General features: G+C 38.6%; 1 pseudogene; it reads right to left on the reverse strand.

The window, feature by feature from the left end:
* Nucleotides 1–7,684: 7,684 nt before the first annotated feature.
* LOC139016838 (developmentally-regulated GTP-binding protein 1 pseudogene) lies at nt 7,685–9,806 on the reverse strand (annotated as a pseudogene).
* Nucleotides 9,807–22,671: the final 12,865 nt, after the last annotated feature.

The following is a 22,671-nucleotide window of genomic DNA, read 5'->3' on the forward strand; positions in this document are numbered from 1 at the left end:
TGGAAAGATTTGAGATGCTTAAGCTCCTAAACAAAGGAGTTTTCTCTCTTGTTTGCTCACTCGTGACTCCTGGCTTGCGGAGATCTCACGCTCCTGCATTCAGCCACAGAAAGTTGGACCCCACACACAGTGGGCTAATGGGCTGCAACTAGCCTCATGCTCAACCAGACCCAGCTCCACCATGGAAGGAAAACTGTGGACGCTGGCCTTGCTTCTAGCTCTACTGAATCCCCTGCTGCACATCTTCCGGGACTGGATTAAGGGAAATGGGACTTTAGAAACCAAAGGATGAAATTCCACTAAAATAAAGCTTTCTACCACATCCCATCCTTCCATGGGGGCCTCCAGAAATGCTTATTTCAGTTGTACTCCAAGAACCCAACTCACTCCAGCAACGGAGAAAGGCGATCAACACATTTCTCCAATAACTCTCCTCCTACACTTTTAAATGTTTAAAACACATTATGGCTTCCCTTTGTACTTAGGCTGATATCAAATATTGTTAACGTGGCCTGTGAGGCACTGTACCATATGGCCCTACACAATTATATGAAGGAGATGGTTTGTACCGGCTTGCAAGACTTAAATGTTCAATAATTTTGTGAGTTGGTTGTTAAACTCAGACATTATTTTGAAACTTACAGACAGTGTTATATAAACTTAAAATTAAATACATTAGATTTGAAACAAAGGTAATTAAACACTCAAAACTCACCACTTCCTAATTATTTGACTACATTTTACTAGTATTTTGAGGTTTACTCTTATCTTATACCTGTTGTGTCTACATAATGAAAATACCACGTAATGACATGCTACTGTGCAACTCTTCTCAACTTCGCATTTAGTGATGACATGTCAGTAGCTTGAAATTGGTCGTGGTGGGAGTATTACCTTCAGAAATTGGTAAATGCTAGAAATCAGGATTAATCAGCATTTGACTTACTATTTTGTTGACTGTACAAACTTAAGAAAGTGATAGAAAAAAGGTTAATAATGCAGATTGAAAAGTATCATGTATGTAGCCGTTACCTTTTAAATATATAACAAATTAGGTAAATACTCTTCAGATTTGGAAAACTATTATGTGATTCAACGAAGAAGTCCCTCATGCCATTGACCAACAATTGTGATATCAGAGATATTTCTTCATTGTTTCACCTTCATCTTAATTGCTAATGGAAATAAAAATACCAACCAACATTATGTTGAAGCTATGCTTGTTTGTTAATTGCAACCATAGATTAGCTGTGGACATAAGAGTTCAGCAAATATCAGCAACAAAAGTGTTCTGTGAGAACCAATTGGCTATGTGGCATTTATAGCAAACTGCATTTTATATGTTATTATTCTTTGTAAATTGTGTGCATATTTTTAAATTTCTCCCTGGGAGCCAATTCAGAAATCTGGCATAAAAGCACAATACTGCCCCTACCTATATTTAGTTCCTGTCTCCTGCTTCCCTCACCAATTTTTAGGCAAATTGGTTAGCTATTTCACTTCTTTAAAAGTACTAAGCTTTTTTGGGGAGCTTCAGGCTTATTTTACAAAACCCCCACCCCCATCCCTCTCCTGCCCCCAGAGTCTCTTTACTCCTCCATATCTGGCCAACATCCACTCATCCTCAAAGTATCAATTCATATCAGTATAATAACATGCTTTAGCACTTGCAACCTAGAGACAAAAGAAAAAGCAAAACTATCTCTTTTCTTGACCCCACTTCCTATTTTAATTACACCATATATTTTGGTATCATTTGAGAGCAACCCTTATTAAAGAAAGCTATTTTTGCTGTCTGTATGTCTGACTTCAATCTCACTTCAACCAACTCCACATGGGCTGTCTTCCCAGTCATCAGTGAAAAAGATATTGCATGTTTCCCATTCTTGGTAATTCTTCTGTCTTTATCTTACTCCATTTTTCAGCAGCATTAGACACAATTAACCAATATTGCCTTCTCGAGCCTCTTTATTTTCTTGACTTCCTTGCTACTATACTTCTTCGGTGGCTGCTCCTTCTCCTGTTACTTTTCCGGTGGTATCGGAACATTCGTGTACCCCAGGTAACATATTTTAGCCTTTTTCTCTTTCTTCCTTACCCTTTCTCCATAGATACTTTCATCCAGTTTTGTAGCTCTACATACCATCTACATTCAGTTTAACTCTGAATATCGCAGAACTCCAGATCATATGGTATGTTCACTTGCATCTAATAAATTTGGTTATTTTAATAGGTTTTTCAGGTCTCTATCACATAGTCTTCTTTCTTCTATTTTTGAACAACCCCTTTTAAAACACTAAAAAACATTGTTAGCTCAAGGGCAAAAAAAAAAAAAAGCTGCAATTGGCCTGCCAGGAGGAGTTACCAACCCTGCTTTATAAGAAGCCAAGAAGAGGTGAGAGAATGAACAGAGTCATGAGACCAGATACTAAGACAAGCTGCCCCCAGGCCTGGAGGATGAATCTGCAATCACCCCAATATTTCTGTCACATCATTGCTAGTTTCCCGCCCACATCCATTCTCTTCCTCTCTCCTGTTAAGATATCATAAATTTCCTCAGCTAAAACAATATGCCCAATGAAAAACACTGGTCTTCTCAGAATCCCTTGGAGGTAACATAATCACATACACAGAATTACAAGAAGATAAAAGGAAAGTATGCAGTGGAATTTCAGGCAATTTTTGTACAGGTATAAGTATACCAGTCATGCTATGCCTCTGGATTTCCATATATGTGAATCAATTATGTCCTTACTGTTACTCAAAAAGTGATCCATGAACCAGCTGTGTTAATATTGCCTGAAGCTTATACAAATGAAGAGTCTTAGGCCCCAGCCCAGACCAACTATAGCACAATCTACATTTTATCAGAATTCCAAGGTGATTAATTTTATATATTAAAACCCTAATATGCAAATTGACCGATCAGCTAAACGACCATGGAACGATCGGTCGCTACAATGTGCACTGACCACCAGGGGGCAGACTTTCAACACAGGAGCTTCCCCTGGTCGCAGGCAGCTCCTGCGTTAAGCATCTGCCCCCTAACCGCCCCCCCCCCCCCACCCCCAGGGAGGTGACCAGTGGCTTTAATTGGGGGGCGGGGCCAGCCAGCGGGTGGAGTCAGGTCGCCAGCCAAGGCGGGTGCCAGCAGGGCCCCCCCAATCATCCCGCCCACAGGTCACCCCACAGATGGCCCTGATCTCCGACCAGGCCTAGAGACCCTACCCTATATATTGGGAACAGTCTCTTAGATTTAAAAATTATAACCTGGCAAGGCTACTCTAACACTGAAAAAACAGGATGATGCAACAATGACATGCATGGACTCTGGCTTACACATTTTGTGGTCAGTCCTGATTCTGACACTTATAACTGTGTGACAAAGCCACTTACTTAACTTCTCGCTGCTTTAGTTTTTCTACCCATAAGATGGGGAAAATGGTACTACTGCCTCAGAAGGATCATGTTATGTACTACTTTTTATAATCAGGGCAAAAAAATGTAGCTGCCCATACATAGCAAGATGCCTTTCACCTGTATGAAAAGTATGGTCACTGGTGCATGCAGCGTCCTGGATTGTGAGAGGGATGTCCAACTGCCAGTTTAGGCCCGACATCCCCTGAGGGGTCCGGGATTGGAAATTTACCAGTTTACATTTACTTCTTTCCAGATACTGGTATTGAATTTTATTTGTCTTAGTAATTGATGATATCAAAAACATTATTTTTCCCTTTTATTTTCATGAGTATTAGAGTAAAGTTTGGGTATACTTCATGAATATAGATAACCAAATACATTTTTAACTAAAGGTTCTAGGGGCCTTATATTATTTATCTTCAATTCTCAGTACCTAGTATACCATTTGTTTCATAGTTGTTGTTAAAATGAAAAAGAAATTTTGAATATAGGCATTGTAACTTCAAATCCTTCTTTCACTACATGGAACTAATATGTTATTAGTTTTGTAATCAATTGAAAAATTTTTTGCATGGTTGACATCATATTATCTTACAAGGATCCTCAATTATTTTTTGACTTCTAAAGCTTCAAAGAATATTATGAAAAACTTTGTAGGAAACATTGTCCTTTAATATAATAGATATTTATTGTGCATCCAATATATGTGGGGCCTTATGCTGGTTGAATAAAATACAATCCACAATGTCTGCACTCAAAGAGATCCTATTTAGTAGATAAGATGGACATCATAAGCATACTTTTAAGCATACTTTTTATAAGGACAGTAGATGTAAAACATGAATGGAGTAATTAACTTTGTGAAGATCAGAGAAGTGGAATTAAAGGATGTGACAGGTGGAAATAGAGGATATTACAGGCAAAGGAAAGGCATATTCAAATACACCAGTATTTGATGTACTAGTATTTGGAATTGGGGAGACTGCAAATAGTTTAGAATTGTTTAAAGTGGAAAGGTTAGGAGAGTAGACTAAAGAGAATGCTGAGTCCAGAGCAGAAAGGACCTTGTGTATCATATAAAGGAACTCTGACTTTATTTAGCTGCCCAAGAGTTATTTACTTGGGCAGGAAACCTACTTCAAAAATATACAAATTTTTTTGAAACAAATTGAAATTGCAGTAGCTTGTGCATTTCTCCCGTGGAAATCACTTACATAGGCAAAGGGGAGCTTATGAAATGTCTTGCTCAGCACAGAGAAGCATTCTGGAAACAGTAAGGAGGTGGATTGGATGACAGATAGGAAAGCTATAGTTTAGCTGTGTGAATGGGGAGGTGGGCTTGAGTGACTTAAGGGCTAGTCAGATCAACAGGACTTCTTTTATAAATCAGGGTTTTGATCTAACTTATTTACTTATATTTAAGAGAAAAGAGGAAGCTTTAAAAATAACTATATCTATCCCTTATGGTTCCATGACATAATCAGTAGAAATTAGATTTGGTCATATGTATTATTTAACTTTACACATGTAAAAGCTATTTATAGTCTCTTTAGTGAATGATACTTATAAACATCTATATACATAAAAGCCTAAGTGACCCTTACAACCTGTCGACCGAACAAGGTCACTATGATGTGCACTGACCACCAAGGGGCAGATGCTCAATGGAGGAGCTGCCCCCTGGTGGTCAGTGAGCTCCTATAGCCAACCTCCCATGGCTGGCCAACCTCCCGTGGTCCCTCCCCCTAGCTGGCTGGTCCCCATCAGCCCCAATCACCAACCAGGCCAAGGGACCCCACCTGTGCACAAATTCGTGCACCCGGCCTCTAGTATTAAATAAAAGGGAAAGGGATACTGCCTCACAAACTGACATAATGAATTCATACCTTTAATTGAGACTTTGAGAAAAGATGCCTGCTTAACTCATTCACTTTAGATTCAATGTCATATTCATGTATAGTTTTACACTTTCTGAAATAGTCTGATATAGTCTAATGTAAATTGGCTCCAATTTTATACAGATCATATTAAATTAGTTTGGGGGCTCTAAAAGACTTTTTAGAACTTGACTGAGACCTTTACCTACTTTTCTTCTGATTCTTATTTACCTACATTGTAATATTTACAGTTTTGATTTTATAACTTGGCTGGTTAGGGTAATACTTCCCAGTATCTTTTACATCATGGCATACCTAGAAAATGATATATGTACATAGACACTACATAACAACTGCTTGGTTTAGGAGACCACAAGCCAGGTGCTCTAGCCTACATACCCTATCCCATTACTCTGAAGCTGGAGAAAATTGCTATCTCCTCACACCCCCCACAGCTTATTCACACTGGTTGGAATTCTCTGAATTATGAAATGGAACTTAAAGAACTTATGCTTATGGGACACCTGCATTGTTCAGCAAGTATTTTGATAGTATTTGGCATAGCATATAGCAAAAATGCCAATTGGCTCAAGGAATTGATGCTAGAGGTCACATGAGGATCTTGCAACATGGTATGCATAACTCAGCACAACCTACAATCTTTATAGAGAGCATGGCTGAAATCACATGTTTTATTGATGAAGATTCAGGAGTCTTTGATAGGATATTATAAATATCCAATCCTACCATTTAATTAATTAGAATACTTGAGATTAAAGAAATTTTGTGTGTGTCTTGTCTTACTCTAAGAAAGTAAATGACTTGAAGAGAGGTTAAATGACTGGACTGTAAACTTTATGAACTCCTTGGTAGAGTGCATAGCACATGGCAGAAGTTTTTAAAAATTTTGTTGAGTGCATGAATGAATTGGCCAGGGTCACACAGGTAATGGCAGAGTCAAAGGAGAATTACAGTCTTCCGCCTCCCAGCTCAATGATTTGATTCACTGTGTATAGACTGTATGTCACATTATTATCAATGTTCTGTGAATGAATAATTCCCCATGTGGCACAAGGCACAAAAGGTCATAAACATGTGCTAGAATTGAATATTTTAAGGATATTTCTTTCCTTCTGTTTTGTAGCTGCTCTTATCCATCATATTTATAAGTCAAATGTGAAATATTTGTGCTGCTATAAAGCTATATTTATCTTAATGTATTTTTGTAAATATAGGCCATTTGAAAAATCAACAAAGTTTGCCCTATATGAGCTTTCACAACATTTTTTCTCTTGGGCAGTTATAGTATTTTGTAATTTTCTTCAGTAATAGAATATATTCAGGTTTGTCTTTATTTCCCATTAATGAAATGATGAAAGATACAAGTTTAAATAATTAATTACTGATGTATCCTATATGCAAGCATTAAAATCAGAAAGAGCACTGTCACTGAAAGGTTATGTCACTCAAGAGTTCATTAAATATTCATTAGCCTCACCTTAGTGAAAGGTGTCCTTGTTTACATATTTGCAGATTTGCATACACATGCCCTGAACAAGATTTCAAAAATGTTAGTGATCTTATGGGCACCTTAATTATGAATAGATATTTGTGAAATCTTTACCGAATCTTTATATCTTACATAATAAAAGGGTAATATGCAAATGGACTGAACAGTAGAACAACTGAACAACCAATCAAAGCATAATATGCTAATGATATGCTAAGGCTGTTCAAGGGCTCACTATGACGTGTACTGACCACCAGGGGGCAGATGCTCCGACCGGTAGATTAGCTTGCTACTGGGGTCTGGCCGATCAGGACTGAGCGAGATGGGCCAGACATGCCCTGGAACCCTCCCACAGTCCCTCCCCAGCCCGATCGTGCACCGGTGGGGTCCCTCAGCCTGACCTGCACCCTCTCGCAATCCAGGATCCCTTGGGGGATGTCGAAGAGCTGGTTTCAGCCTGATCCCACAGGCCACTCCCCTTGGGAGGGCACCAGATGCAGGGCTCATGGCTGGCAAGCGCTGCTGTGGCAGCACGAGCCTCTCCTGATTGGGACTGATTGGGCAGAGCCCGCAGCAGGCACAGTGGAGCTGGGATGAGTGGGAGCAGCAGGCAGCGTTGGACTGTGGGTTTCGGCCCGGTTCCTGCAGGCCACCCAGAGGGACCCCACCTGTACATGAATTCGTGCACCAGGCCTCTAGTAGTTCAATATACAAAGTGACAACAAGACAAAGCAAATGAAATTCCAGTTTGGGTACCTCCACCTTCCTCCCTTGAATCCTGATCCAGTGGCTGCCAAAGCCAGAAAGAACTTGTGGTAGGGTGTCTGGTCATGGGGAAAGCTGGTGTGGTTGGTCTGGCAGAAAGCTGGTGTGGTTGTCACTTCTCCACAACCTGAATGACATTCTACTCCTCTAACTAAATGGTTTTTACCCCTTTTGAGAATTGTGTTTCACAGAAAGACCCCAGACTAGAGCGTACTTAAATTCTTTGATGAAATCTTTGTGAATCTTCATGCAGCAATCCTTTACGATGGCCCTAGGGCAGTGATGGTGAACCTATGACACGTGTGTCAGAGGTGACACATGAACTCATTTTTTTGGTTGATTTTTCTTTGTTAAATGGCATTTAAATATATAAAATAAATATCAAAAATATAAGTCTTTGTTTTACTATGGTTGCAAATATCAAAAAAATTCTATATGTGACATGGCACCAGAGTTAAGTTAGGGTTTTTCAAAATGCTGACACACCGAGCTCAAAAGGTTAGCCATCACTGCCCTAGGGTAAGGCAGCACCACTTGCAATATTTATGTAATCTGTTAACTGGCCTTTGGGTTTGGTATAAATCTTCATTAGTTTGACATAGTCCCATATATCTTCCAACAGGTCTTCAAAAGTCCAGTGGTGATGGGGAAAAATGGGTAAATAGTGAGCCACCTTAGAGATGATAGCTGATTCTTCAGTGGAGATCTGATCAGTCTTACTTAATATACACATCCTGGGGATATACTCTGTTTTCTTCCATTGTTTCAATGAGGTCATCTGATGCGGGATCACTCTGCAGAGTCACTTCAGCATGATGAAGTTAGTATTCAATCAGGATGCTCTTCACAGTTTCAGCATCCAGCTCACTTTGAGGGCAAGCGGCCATGAGATTCATGCCTCTTTTATCCTTTTATTTACAGCCAGTTTTAGGTGGCTTGCTATTCAAGTGAGTGTCAAGGCCTTCCAGCTCATTTTCAATGACCGTATGTCCTAAGATCTTCAGGACATTCAGAACAATCAAGATCACATTATACGTTCAGGTCACTGCAATGACTTGATAACCTCTACTTTTCCCATCTTTGGCATCCTCACTGATATCTGGGAGATTCAGGAGCTGGCTTTTGGCACCTCTTGACACAGTGGTCAGAGTAGTGAAATCATAGATGGCTGCCGCATCGGAATATACCCCCAACAGGTGACTGGCTAGTGTTGACTTCCCCACAGATGAAAATCCACAAACCCAATTCGAGCATCACCTGTGAGCCTTATGTGCCCTGGGTGGTGGGCTATGGCCTTATTCTTTTGAGTCCTAGCCTTCTCCCTGCCATGGCCTCAGGTGCTCCTGCTTTGCATAAGAGAGTTACTTCCTACCTCTCATGAGAGAGTTCCATGGCACGTGGCTTTCCCCAGCCTAAGGGACAGCATGGGGTGGGCTCTGTCCTCAGCCAATCTTCCTTTTTTTTTTTTTTTAAGGGTTTCTGTCACTTGATGTAGATATCTATTGATTTCAGAGAGGAAGGGAGAGGGAGAGAGAGGTAGAAAAATCAATGATGAGAGAGCATTATCGATTGACTGCTTCCTGCATGCCACCTTCTGGGGAATCAAGCCCACTACCAGGGTATATGCCCTGACCAGGAATGGAACCTGGTGACTCTTGCTTCCTGGGTCAGCGCTCAACCACTGAGCCGCACCTGGCTGGGCTCGGTCACGTCTTTATTGGGTGTGGGTTACAGCATTCAGTGTGGCCCCCTGTGCGGGCGCCTGTGTGCGCAGGGGTATATTGTCAAAAAACTACACTACACGCCAACGAAAACAAAGCAGGAAGATGACTTCATTACAAGGGCTTCCACCTGCAAGACAGAACCCCCAAGACCACGGAAGAAATGAGTTCCGAGTTGCTTTATAGTCGAAAAGGGTTCAATGGAGCAAGTGCGGAGGTTGTCTGGCTACTTTGGTTGTGGGGGGTCGTCTTCTTACTTGGCTCAGGGTGGCTCCGACAGGGGAGCGAAGGCTTGAGCTCAGAGATGCCATGAGCAGACTTGGCGCCCAGGGCGGCTGGTGTCCTCTGCTAAATTCTGAGAAGAACTGTAAATTCCTGCAGTGTCTGTGAGGAAAGGCTAAGGTTTGTTTTCCTTTACTACACCTGCTTCAGCGAACTCCACGTCTTCGCCAACCTAAGTGATTCCATTTTTTGTTTTGCTGTAAACTATCCCATGCACGTACCTATACCCATCGCAGGAGGCCAGAGCTCTGGTGGGCTGGGAGGTCAAACTCTTGTGCAAGAGGGTGTTAGAAAGAGACAGGTTCCAGAGGATGGCGGCTTTGGGGGCTGTGGTCTACCCGCGGGGGAAGGCAGCTCTGTCTGCATGTCAGGGTGCAGCTGTCAGTGCAGGAGACCCCGAGGGGCTGAGCTTTGGGGGCAGCTTGGTGGACAGAGCAACCTTGGTTTCCCACCCACCCTCGGCCCTGGACTGTGGCCAGGTCTAGCCCTAGCCCCGAAGTGGGTCGGTCAGTCTCCATTGGCAGGGAGGAGCCCTATAGACCGAGTGCTCCATGGGACCATTCCTTGGGCCCCTCTGCAGAGCCCATGACTCTTCATCTTTCATGATAATTTATATTGAACAAATATTTGGAGGAAGAATAATAAGTTAAATTAACGATTATCATAAAATTCAGTATGTCATGGTATATGAACTGTAGCTCAAGAATCACATTGATCACTATGGCCAGGGCTTCCAGAACTATGTTGAATAAGAGTAGTGAAAGAGGGAATCCCTGTCTTGTTCCTGTTCTGGAGGGAAATGGCTTTAGTTTATGCCCATTGAGTGTGATGTTGGCGGTAGGTTTGTCGTATATGGCCTTTATATGTTGAGGTATGTTCCCTCTAGTCCCACTTTGCTGAGAGTTTTTTATCAAGAAAGGGTGTTGGATTTTGACAAATGCTTTTGCTGCATCAATTTATATGATTATGTGATTTTTGTCTTGCAGTCTGTTTATGTGATGTATCACATTTATTGATTTGTGAATATGGCACCAGCCTTGCATCCCTGGAGTAAATCCTACTTGGTCATGGTGTATGATCTTTTTAATGTAATGCTGGATCTGATTTGCTAAAATTTTGTTGAGGATTTTAGCCTCTATGTCCATCAGGGATATTGGCCTGTAGTTCTCTTTCTTTGTCGTGTCGTTATCTGGTTTGGGGATTAGGGTGATGCTGGCCTCATAGAAAGAGTTTGGAAGTGTTTCTTCCTCTTGAATTTTTAAAAAATAGTTTGAGGAGTAGAGGTGTTAGTTCTTTAAATATTTATAGTCAACAATATTGTAATAAGCATGTATGGTGTCAGATGGGTACTAGATTTATCAGAGTGATCGCTTTGTAAGTTATATAACTGTCTAACCACTGGGTTGTACACCTAAAACTAATATAATATTGTATGACAACTACAATTAAAAAATAAATTTTACTTGAAAATTAAAAAAAAAAAGAATCACATTGATGTGAATTCTACTGATGCCCCTTTCACCATTTCTCCACTAGGCTGTAGTGTTTACAAGCAGACACTAAAGTGAGGATTTAGCAATTGCCACATTGTCTATAATTTTTCAGGTATCATGGAAAAGGAAATGTTACAGAATTTAGAGGAAGGAAAATAACAATTTCACTTTTTAAAAAGTGTGTGTTTTTTCCCCCTGAAAATTGTGTTATTTGACTAGAGTAGAGAGGAGTCTGGATTTTGTTGTGAAAGGGGTGGTTTATTCACGTACAGAAAGGGGTGCCTTGATTAGTAGGAGTTAGTATGTGGTGACTTAGAATAAACTTAGTCAAAAAGCCCTTCATGTTTGTGAGGGCCTTCTGTCATTTCTTTATTGGAGCATGGGGTGTGTCATTTTATATGGTCCTCTTTATTCAGCGTGTGGTAAAGCTTGGCAGGTAAAGCAGAAACAGTGTATCATGTTTTTAGCCAATTTCTCAACAGTTTTTTTAGGACATACTTGAAGGCAAAATAGAGACATGCAGACAAGATAACTCTGAAGATGAGAGTAAATATATAGCTTTTATATCAATGGAACAAAATATCCCTACATAGAAGTTATACAAATAATTGGCACATTTCTGTTTGAAATTCATTAAAGATTTAAGACATAGAGGCATACTTATAAAACTGATCAGCATTCATCTAGCAGTACAAAATTAACAGCTAATATAAAATGGAGAAAAATCAGTATTCCAAAATAACTCTAGAGTTGGAAATAATGTGTTGCATTTCATAAGCAGTATTTACATGGAAGGTCCAGAATAGGCAAATTCATAGAGACAGAAAGTAGATTAATGGTTAGCTAGGCCTAAGGAAAATGGGGAATTGGGAGTGCTGAAATGGTTTCTTTTTTGGAATGCTGAAGATGTTTTGGAATTAGATAATGGTAATGGTTGCATAAGTTTTGGAATATACTAAAAATCATTAAATTGTACACTTGTAAAGGGTGAATTTTATAGTAGTGAATTATATCTTGATAAAAGTTTAAAAAGGTATTTATGGTTAGTAAACTGGGAATAGAAGAAAACTTATGAAGAACAGAAGGAAACTGACAGAGTAAATATTTTTTTATCTTGGACATATAGCCTGGTGAAACTCTAGTTGCATTCTCATAAACTTGTGCATTAAAAAAAAGAATACAAATAGAAGTATATTATCTGTTTTTATTAAGCATTATTTAACTATTCTAATATGATACATATCATTTAAATACTGGAAAAGAGAAGGCAATATTATATTCAATGCAGGTGATTTGATTACTTATATAGAACACAAAGGATTTAAAATGAAAACAATTAGATTTAAAAGAATTCATAAAGGTGGTTAGATAAAATGAATTGTTTTAAAAAGTCAGCAGCTTTCCCATATGTTATCAACAAACAAATATAACAAAATGAAATAGAAAGAGAGCTCATTTACAATAACAGCCTAAGTAATAAAATACTCAGGAATTAAATTCATGAATGATGTGCAAGAATGAAACCCTTATATAGGTCTCAGGGATGGGCAATTGTAGCAGACTGAATTAAAACAATTTTGTGTATGTGCATATCTGCAGTTTTCTAGGTAAAGAATCTAAAATTTCCACAAGATTCTCAAATGGCTTTAAGAAATAAGGAAGTTTTTTTTTTTTATCATTGCCTATAAAACAGCAGTATCTGTGTAATACCTTAATCAACAAAGAAATTAAAGATTAAAAAAAAGAATACATTAAGAGGTGGAAGAATAGCTTGATAGATAAGTTGAAATAGACAAGTGGAAGCATATAGAAAACAAAAATTAAAAACTAGTATATTTATGTATTTGGTGTATGATAAAGGTGACATCTCCAATAATAGAAGACAATGGATTATTAAAGAAATATTTTTCAAGAAAATAGTTATTCAGAAAAATAATTTTTTACTTCTTCCCATATATCAAAATTCATATTTATTGAAGACATTATATAAAAATTATTTCTAAAATATGTAATAGAAAAAATATAGGTGAATTTTTATGTAATGTTTGAGTCTTAAAAAAGACCTCAAACTATTATTATTATTATTTTAAAATAATTTTTTTTTATTGATTTCAGAGAGGAAGGGAGAGGGAGAGAGAGAAAGAAACCTCAAGGATGAAAGAGAATCATTGACTGGCTGCCTCAAGGATGAAAGAGAATCATTGACTGGCTGCCTCCTGTACGCCCCCAACTGGGGATCAAGCCCACAACCTGGTCATGTGCCCGGACCAGGAATTGAACCCCGACCTCCTGATTCATAGGTCAATGCTCAACCACTGAGCTACACCAGCCAGGCAGCAAACAAACCATTATTCACAATGAATATAAGAACTTCACATAGAGTATAAAAGGCAAATAACAAATCAGGAAAAACATTGCAATATAGTTGACAAGTTTTAATGTCAATAATACATAATTCTCTAAAAGATCTAAAATAGAAACATCAAAAGAAAAAAGCGATCATAGGCCAAGAATAAAAAAGCAATTTCTCAGAAGAAATACTAATAACCAGTAGACATAAAGTGTTCAAGTGAACTAGTAATCAAAGATATTTAATACTAAACACTGAGTGTTTAAACCGGAGACAGGAAATGGATCTTTCCATTTATATACTGATGGTTGGGCTCTAAATTCCCATCATGTGTGTGTGTGTGTTTTTTTTTTGAATGGCAGTTTTCCAATATCTATCAAAAGCCTTAAAAATGTGCATAAAATATGACCCATTAATCACTGTTTTCAGAATGTATCCTAGAGAAAGAATTGTTCAAATACTCACAAATGTATATTTATTTGAGAATCGTTGTTGCAGCACTTTTTCTAATGGTGACAATTTAAAAAGTATTAAGTAGGTTAAAGCAGTTGTGGCTGTGGTGGCAGTCCTTTCCAAAAGCAGACATCACAGTATTTCCAGGCCCACATGCTCTTTCTTAACCTTATCACTCCCCCATTTGCAATTTGAGTCTGTGTTCCCTCCCCTCCACCCCCGAACCTAGGCAGGACTCTCTCACTGAGTAGAATATGATCAAAGTGAAGTTGGGTGACTTTTAAAGGCAGTATGAGTATTCACCTGGCTCTCTCTCTTTTGGGATTTTTCTCCCTGGAAACCCATGCTGTTGTTTGGAGCCCAGAGCACATGGCAAGGTCACCTGTCGGTGTTCCAGAAGGAAGCCCCAGCTGAGGTCGCTGCTGACAACCAGCATGTGCCAGTCAGGAAAGTGAGTGAGATTTCAGATGATTCCAACCTTCCAGCCTTTCAGCCACTACAACTGATGCTAAGTAGAGCAGAGACCAGTTGTTGAGCTCTTCAAAACTGCAGATTCATTAGCAAAACAAATATTGTTTTCAGTCAGGTATGTTTTGAAGTGGGTTGTTATATAGACTTAGGACCTGGAACAATGTTTCATCTAAAACTGGAATATTATGAAGCCATTACAAATGCAAATATAGATGAATAAATAGATATCGCAAGACTTTAAAGACATTTACAAAGTGCAACTTAGAAAAAGGGGGGATCATAAGAGTGTATATAATTACATTTTGTGTGTGTGTGCACAAAAATGAATATAAATATCCCGCAGTCAGCATAGGCAGAAAAAGAGGTTGAAAAAGTATTTACCAACATTTCTAATTGTTCTTCAAATAGATGTTGATCATTTGTTCCATAAGGATGAAACACATTTAGACTTAGTTTAATCAACAAGTGAAGAACAAAATATAGAGAAACCTGGCTCAATAGCTGTTCATAAGAGAAAGACAGGTTTTTTAGTTGATTACAAGTTCAAAATCAGCCAACAGTGTGGTCCAAATGCCAAAATGTTAATGCAAACATAGGTGGCAATTTCACAATTTTAGAGTCCGGAGGACTAGAGGCAATAGGGCTGTCATATGACACACTGAAGAGATCACATGCTGTGATATCATGGATTAAGAAGCTCAGCAACTAGATTTCTTCCAGAAGAAACTGACCCAGATAGTGATGGGGACTAAAACAGGATTCTACGGGACAGTAGAAACAACAGGGGATCCAGCTGTGTTAGAAAAGAAAAAGCATGCCAGGTATGTGTAGAGAAGTAGCATTAGACTACATCTGGATCATTTTAGAGAGCAGGAATTAAACAACAAAACTTCAAAGAGACAGATTTGGATCAAATGAAGACAATACTTCCAATTAAACTGAATTATTAAAAAATTGAAGGTTCAGCTGACAGATGTAGTACTAGTCCTCGGCTCTGGTGTTGAGGCTCCCAGGTGTCAGTATGTTTAGAGAGAAACTCTGAACTTCCTAGGAGGTCTAACTGGGTATCAGTTAAGTCCCAACCCTGCCAAAATCTACAGACGTCTCTGTCATAATTTCAGAGTCCCAGCAATACACTGTCCGGGCAGGGCAGTGTATTCGCATTTACAAATCACACTTTAGCATACTCTTTTTTTTGTGTTGTTCTTTATTTTATTTTATTTTTTAAATCTTTTTTAAATTTCATTTTATTTATTTTATTTTATTTTCTTTATTTTCTTTATTTATTTTTCTAGCATACTCTTTTTTAACATCCTGATTTTCTGAATTTCCAATCTTTGGTAATTAGCACAGCTGACCTAAGTTTGTCAGTGATTGTCTCCAAATTAAGGACTCATATTTCTGAAGATGATGTGTCTTAATTAAACTTCCTTAATAAACTCTCTGGCTTTGATTGTCAGTGCTTGTCTCCCTCCACACAGCACAAAATATACTTTGGCCATTTCTTAGGTGATTTTATTAATGTAGACAGCTCATCTTAGTCATTTAGCTCCATTAAGCAAAGTTTTATGCTTTTTTATCTAGAGGAATTGAGTGTAGATCTGTCTCCTATTTGCTTTTTTAAAGTGAGTTTCCTGCCCTGACTGGTTTTGCTCAGTGGATAGAGCGTCGGCCTACGGACTCAAGGGTTCCAGGTTCGATTCTGGTCAAGGGCATGTACCTTGGTTGCGGGCACATCCCCAGTAGGGAGTGTGCAGGAGGCAACTGATTGATGTTTCTCTCTCATCGATGTTTCTAACTCTCTATCCTTCTCCCTTGCTCTCTGTAAAAAATCAATAAAATAGATTAAAAAAATAAAGTGAGTTTCCTGACATATTGGAAAACTCTGGTTAGCTGTAGATAGAAGATTTTATAAAGTTATTTAACGAAAAAAGATACAGCTCCCCTTTTTTCCCCACCAGCAATTATGAGGAACTAATTTAAATGGAGCCTTTGAAATAAAAATCATATCCTCTACAGTTTTGTTATGATCCTTGCAATTTTCCTGTCATAAAAATCATTACTCTGCCCTCTCACTCTCAGCTTTTACAAGGACTGATAGACATGATAAAACTTCACCCTACCTTTGCTAAAATGTAGGCAGGGGTCTCTTACAATCTTGATATTTGGGCTAAATGGTCCTTCGGTTTTGAAAACAGAAGGTGAGAGGGGTTATAAAATTAAGAGCATAGTCCCAGGGATTATATGGTTCAATGCTCTTGACTTTCATCTAGACACATTCAAATAATTGGACCCAGCATGTGTCACTGAATCATAGGGAAATTTTATGTATCTAAAAACCATTAAATTTGGGTTATTAAACTGTACCTAAAGCAACTTTAAGCAGTTCTTAACCTACCTCAATCAAAATCTTATATAATAGCAGAGAAACTCTGTGGATAATATTCAGGAGAAAATAGAGATATGAAATAGATATTTAAATATTCCATTTACTGGAAACAATGTCTCTTTAGAATATTTTTAATAAAACAACTTAAGCATTTTTTTGTGGAAATTTTAAAGACACATTCCCACTTAGAAGATAAATAGAAACAAGCAAAAAAAGCAGAGCTATGTGAATGCATGGCATTTTAAAGTCTTTACTAGTCATTTGGAAAGCTTTCAAATTATGTTCAAGTGATCTTCACTGACTATTCACCCCTAGTTGAGACATAAATCACTTTCAAACAAAATTATTCCTAGGACTATGCCATATATGGCTAACTTTTGCTTCACTAGTTGTGAAAATTCCTGAACTACTTGGCAAATTGGTGAAATGTCTTTTTTCTTGCAGGAAATCCATATAATGGTATATCGGAAAGGAGGACTTGCATTGATTCCCCCTTGTCCCCTTGAATGGGAGCCATTCAGTTGGATCAATTAATTCCCACCAGTGACCTCTGTGCATTTGGTGGGCAACCCCTGAATTCTATTATCTTTTATTGATCAAGCACCAAAGAAAGTTTGATCTCATTGACAGATATGAATAGGATATATACAAGATCAGACAATAAAATACCTGCCTCTAAAAAACACCCACATTTTAGCTTAGTAATAGTCTCTAAGTGTAAAGGACTGAAAGATGAACATGTAATCAAACATGATGATCCCCTCATTTTCCCCTGGGAGTAAATATTTACCTGAATTATGGATTGATCATTGGATTTGAGAGGATCTCAAGTTTGGAAGTAAAACTTGTAGTCATCATGAAGTACACATTGAGAAATAATGATCATGTTTTCAGATCTTGTTACCCTCTCTGCCTTTGCTCCATACCTAGTAATTTCACACTATGGCAAGTTGTAGTAATGGTGGAATTTATGGGTTTGGGTATGAGGATCTGGGTCCTAACCCAGCGCTATCACTTATCAACTTTGTGACGTAGACAAGTTTCTTAGTATTCTTAGGTTCTGGATTCCTTGTCTTTAAAGCAGGGATGGTACTCCTACCTCATGATTGTGTGAAGATTAACTAGTCTAATGCAAGTAACATGCACATAGAAAGGCCTCATAGAGGCTCTGGTGTAGGACTCAATGATTATAGCCAGTCTTGCTATTATCATTTGACAGTATTTGTTGTACACAAAAAGAAGAAGTAACAATCCTTTCTCTTTGCACTGATTTTGCCCTCCATTAGTTTATGTGTGATAGAGCAGAAATTTTCTCTGTACTCTGTGATTGATATTGTTTACTTTCATATACTTCAGCATTCTTTTTAGGAGAATAGTGTGCAGTCTTGAAGACTGACTACATAAAAGTGGCATCTGCCCTAAGAAATTGTTCTAATTTACAGGAGCCAGGTGCCTGAAATTTGATAAGTGTGCCACTACAAGAAGGATTTTTTAAAATTTAGTGACACAAAGTTTTCTTTTTCTAGTAAAAGCATCTCAAAGAAATCAAAAGATTGATTTGTCTCTCCTTGGAAAATAATTTATACATTATGATTTCTTTAGTTCTAAGACAACATAAATGTCATTTGGAACAAGAATAAGTGAAGAATCCAGGTTCAACTATAAACTTGTCAATAACATCAGTGTTTCCCAAACCTGACAGCTCATCAAGAAACTCTTGGAAACTAAAATAAAGGCTTCTGAAAAATCTTTGTCCATTGAGAGCTGACTAGTTGCATTAGAGGTGGGGGTCTGATTACTAAGTGGACTAGTGGAGATCTTGCATTCCAGGGAGGAGGGAATGGGAGTACCAGAAGAGGACTAAAGCTAAGAACATGTCAAGTTATGGGATCCATGGGGCTGGCACATTCTTCCTGTTTCTCCGCTGCTCAGAATTTTATCCTGATTCTTTTTTAATTTCCTTAGAAAATTTGGCAAAACTACAGACAAATTATTAATGGTCCAATTGTGGTTATTAATTTTGTAACTGCCATCAACATGTCCCCTGAAGGGTAAGAATCCCAGGGCTATGAGAGTATTTTGCCCCAGAGGCAGCTTGAGCAACCAAGAAGCATAGGACCAGGAATTACAAATATCTTCTATGTTTGACCAATATATTCAGTGTATATTCCTGATTTAAGCATTTACTTTAAAGATGCGTGCTTCATTCTGAGAATATGAATGGTTTAAAGGATTACTCTAATCCAGAGGGTCCATCTTAGACAACCTCCAAGACTGTCAGCTCTTTAGTATTTTGCAGTCCCAATATGGCTTTGAAAGGAGATATTATCAAAATTCTAAGCCCTGTGTATTGTTACAGAGAACTGGAATAAATCAAGCAATGCTCGGAGAGTTTGGAGTCACACTTTCTTATTATTACGTGCCGGCCCAGAGAAAAATGCCTTTCAAATTCTGGGCCAAGCTACAAGCAGAACTTCCCTTTTTATTAAAGGGCCAGTCCTATGTGTGCTTAGTGGTAATCTCGCTGGTGGCCTTGAAAACAGCACAGTTCTATCCAATTAAAAATACACCTGGCATGGCATTGAGAGTATGGGCGTATCTAGTCTCTGGCCTACAAGGTCAGACAGCTAAGTTTATCTTCCTCATTATTCAAGCAGGCTAAAGCAGGCTAGAAAGCAAAGCTATTATTTTTTTAGAATAAGAGGCCGTCTAAAGAATAGCAGAGAATTCCAAACAGCAGTTTTACAAAATAGGGGTTAGCCTTCTCAGTGTGAAGTCAGAGGGCAGTAGCATGGGCTTGGGTTTGTGGTACTTGGAAAGAAGCTGTGCTTTCTTTAGTTTTCCTCATTTCAGTAAACGCAGGGTGATGAGACCTTCGGTGTGCCTGGTGTTGTAGAGTGCAAAATGGCTGTAATACTCGGCAGTAACTATCACCAAAAGGTGGAGCCTGATTCCTCACCCCTTAAATCTGGAGCGGGCCTGGTGATCTTCTCTTGAAATGTTGAATGTAGTAGAAATGATGGGTTACATGTAAGGAATATGAGTTATGAGCCTAGGTCTCAAAACGTCTTGTAGCTTCACCTTTTGTTGCTTGTAGAACTCCGTTGCCACCATGTGGATGAGACACCCTGGCAGATGCCTCACCTATAAAATTAACCCAACTTCACAGAGTTAATTTAGGATTAATTAGCTAATCTGCACCAATTCCCTGAAAGGACATCTAGCACATGGGAAGCAGTCTGTGGCACATTTGCTCCCATACCCCTTGCTTGATAACAGCCAGACATATGAGTCTAGACTCGACTCAGAGGCCATCTAGATAATTCAGCCATCAACTGGCCTTCTTCGCTCTGCCCGGGAGCTCAGAGGAAATAAGGGAGGCAGGTTCCTAAGACTCATAGAATCATGAGCTAAATAAATGTTGCTTAAATCCAATGGGTAGTATGCTATGTAGCAAAAGCCAACCTACACACCTGGAACAGTCCTAGTTTAGACCCGTCATCATAGTGTAATTATTAGTAATGCCTCCTTTCACTCTCAAAACTATGCCTATTTAAGTGTAAGTTCTACTATCAATTTAAGTAACTCGTGCCAGCATCTAAGTATTTGCCAAGCAAATTCTCCATTTAAAATTGTCAATTAGGTAGTTATTTTCTAATAAACCCCTTAAATGAATTCCTAAGTCATTTAGAATAAAATTCAAACTCCTTTTATGATTTTATATCTTCTGGCCCTGTTCCCACCTCTATAGATTTCACTCATGCCGTTCTCCTTCTTGTTCCACAGTCCAGGACACTGGCCTCCTTTTTGTTCTGCAAACATGGGGAGGTGTTTGTTTTTTAAACCTCCGGGACTTTGTTTTCCCTTCTGCTTGTAAAGTCCTTCCTAGTGATCTTCACACCCCTTAAGGCTCAGCACAGTGCCACAACCCCTGAGAAGCCTTCCTTGACTCCACTACTAAAAGGAGCTTCACCTCAGCCTTACCACACGCTTTTCATTTCCACTATATCATTTATCATAAAATGTAATTAAAAATACCTGTGTTCACTTGATACCCACCAGCAGTTTCTCCCACTGAAAAGTAATCCCTTTGGGAGAACGGCATCCTAAGGTCTTAGGAGAGCACGTGCAGAGAGGAGCTAAGTCAATATTTGGTGAATCAGTGCTGTGTGCTCAACTCTGGACGTAGAATTGAGAGGCCTGGACTTGATTTTTTTCTCTTCTGTTTCTATGGTGTTTTATTTGCATAAGTTATTTATCCTTGTGGCACTTTTTTGTTATCTTGAACATTTAGGAAATGGGATATTAAATGTGATAATGAACATAAGAGTGCAAGGTTGTTTGGAATGTGTTATTAAATATCAGCTATGGTTATTTGCCTTTATCTCGCCAAATGATGTGATCCTCTTACATCAAATATATATTTAAAATACTTTTAGAAAGATTAAGTGTTTTTATTAAGGTCCAAGGTCCTTGCTTGCCTGTAATTATCTCAGAGTGCAAAAAGCACTGCCAACCCCATTCCATCCTGTCTTGTATCCTGTGGGTTATTATTTTTTTTGTTGAGCGTGATTGAGCTGAAGGCAAAATAATAGTAGTGGCTCATCCTACTATACGTCTTGTCTTCTGTAATTTATTTCATGTCTTTCATATTATAGCTTTTTTTTAAAGCTCATTTTGAAACAGACATATCGATTAGTTCTCCTTATAGGTGCTTTTCATGACAACTGAAACAATATCTTAGAGTGATAGCTCATCATACCACCTCAATATAGCTTTGAAAATGATGAGATTTGCTCCTAATTTGATGTCGAATGATTACAAAACTGGAATTATGGGGATCAAAAAGCCAGTGCTGTTTTCAAAGAAATACTTCTGAATATCAGCACATGTAGATAGAACACAATGCAATTATTCTATTAATAAATAAAATGACTAATGTATAGTTATGTAATACAGTGGAAACATATTTCACAAGGGCCTTTTAAAATGAATTGACATGGCCCTAGCTGGTTTGGCTCAGTGGATAGAGCGTCGGCCTGGGGACTGAAGGGTTCCGGGTTCAATTCCGGTCAAGGGCACATGCCTGGGTTGTGGGCTTAATCCCCAGTGCGGGGGCATGCAGGAGGCAGCCAATCAATGACTCTCATCATTGATGTTTCTATCTCTCCCTCCCTTTCCCTTCCTCTCTGAAATCAGTAAAAATATATTTAAAAATAAATAATTAAAATGAATTGATATATAAAACAATTCAAACAAAAGGAAACAAGCTATATGTTAAATAGGTTTATCCTCAAAGGCATATTGGTAGCACCTGCAAAATCCATATTTTTTACATTTGTAAATTACCCTCAGTGCTCTCTGTTAAACACTTGCCCAGGACTGACGATGGCAAGACCGTGATATTGATAGTTTGGGCCTTGGCTTTTCTCTCTTCATTTGGCACCCCTCGCCAAATGGAGCATAAATAACACACTCAGGATAGGTAGTAGTTTTCCTCTTTTTTCTTTTTTTCAAACTGACAGTGTATCATATATACATAGTAAACCTTTCAAACAGTACAAAGGTGTTCATAGTAAAATCTCAATCCTCCTCTCACTGTAGATCCTTATTCCTCTAGTCCCTCCAGGAGCAACCACTGCTGAGTTTCTCCTATATGTCTGTTCTACGCATACACATTCATATTTTATATACATGCAGATGATGTTTATCTTAAGTATGGAGGACACTCTCTTCTCCCCCAGTGGTTCTCTCTTTTGGACAACTTTTGTTTTGTTTTATTAATCCTCACTCGAGGATATTTTTTCCATTGATTTTTTTAGACAGAGTAGAAGGGAGAGGGAGAGACAGAAACGTTGAAGTGAGAGAGACACATCGATTGGTTGCCTCCTGTACGCACCTCAACCAGGGCCAGGGATCAAGCCTGCAACCAAGGTATGT

This window comes from Myotis yumanensis, unplaced genomic scaffold (assembly GCF_028538775.1).
Source record: "Myotis yumanensis isolate MYYU_CA2020_CCGP unplaced genomic scaffold, mMyoYum1.0.hap1 SCAF_9, whole genome shotgun sequence".
NCBI lineage: Eukaryota > Metazoa > Chordata > Mammalia > Chiroptera > Vespertilionidae > Myotis > Myotis yumanensis.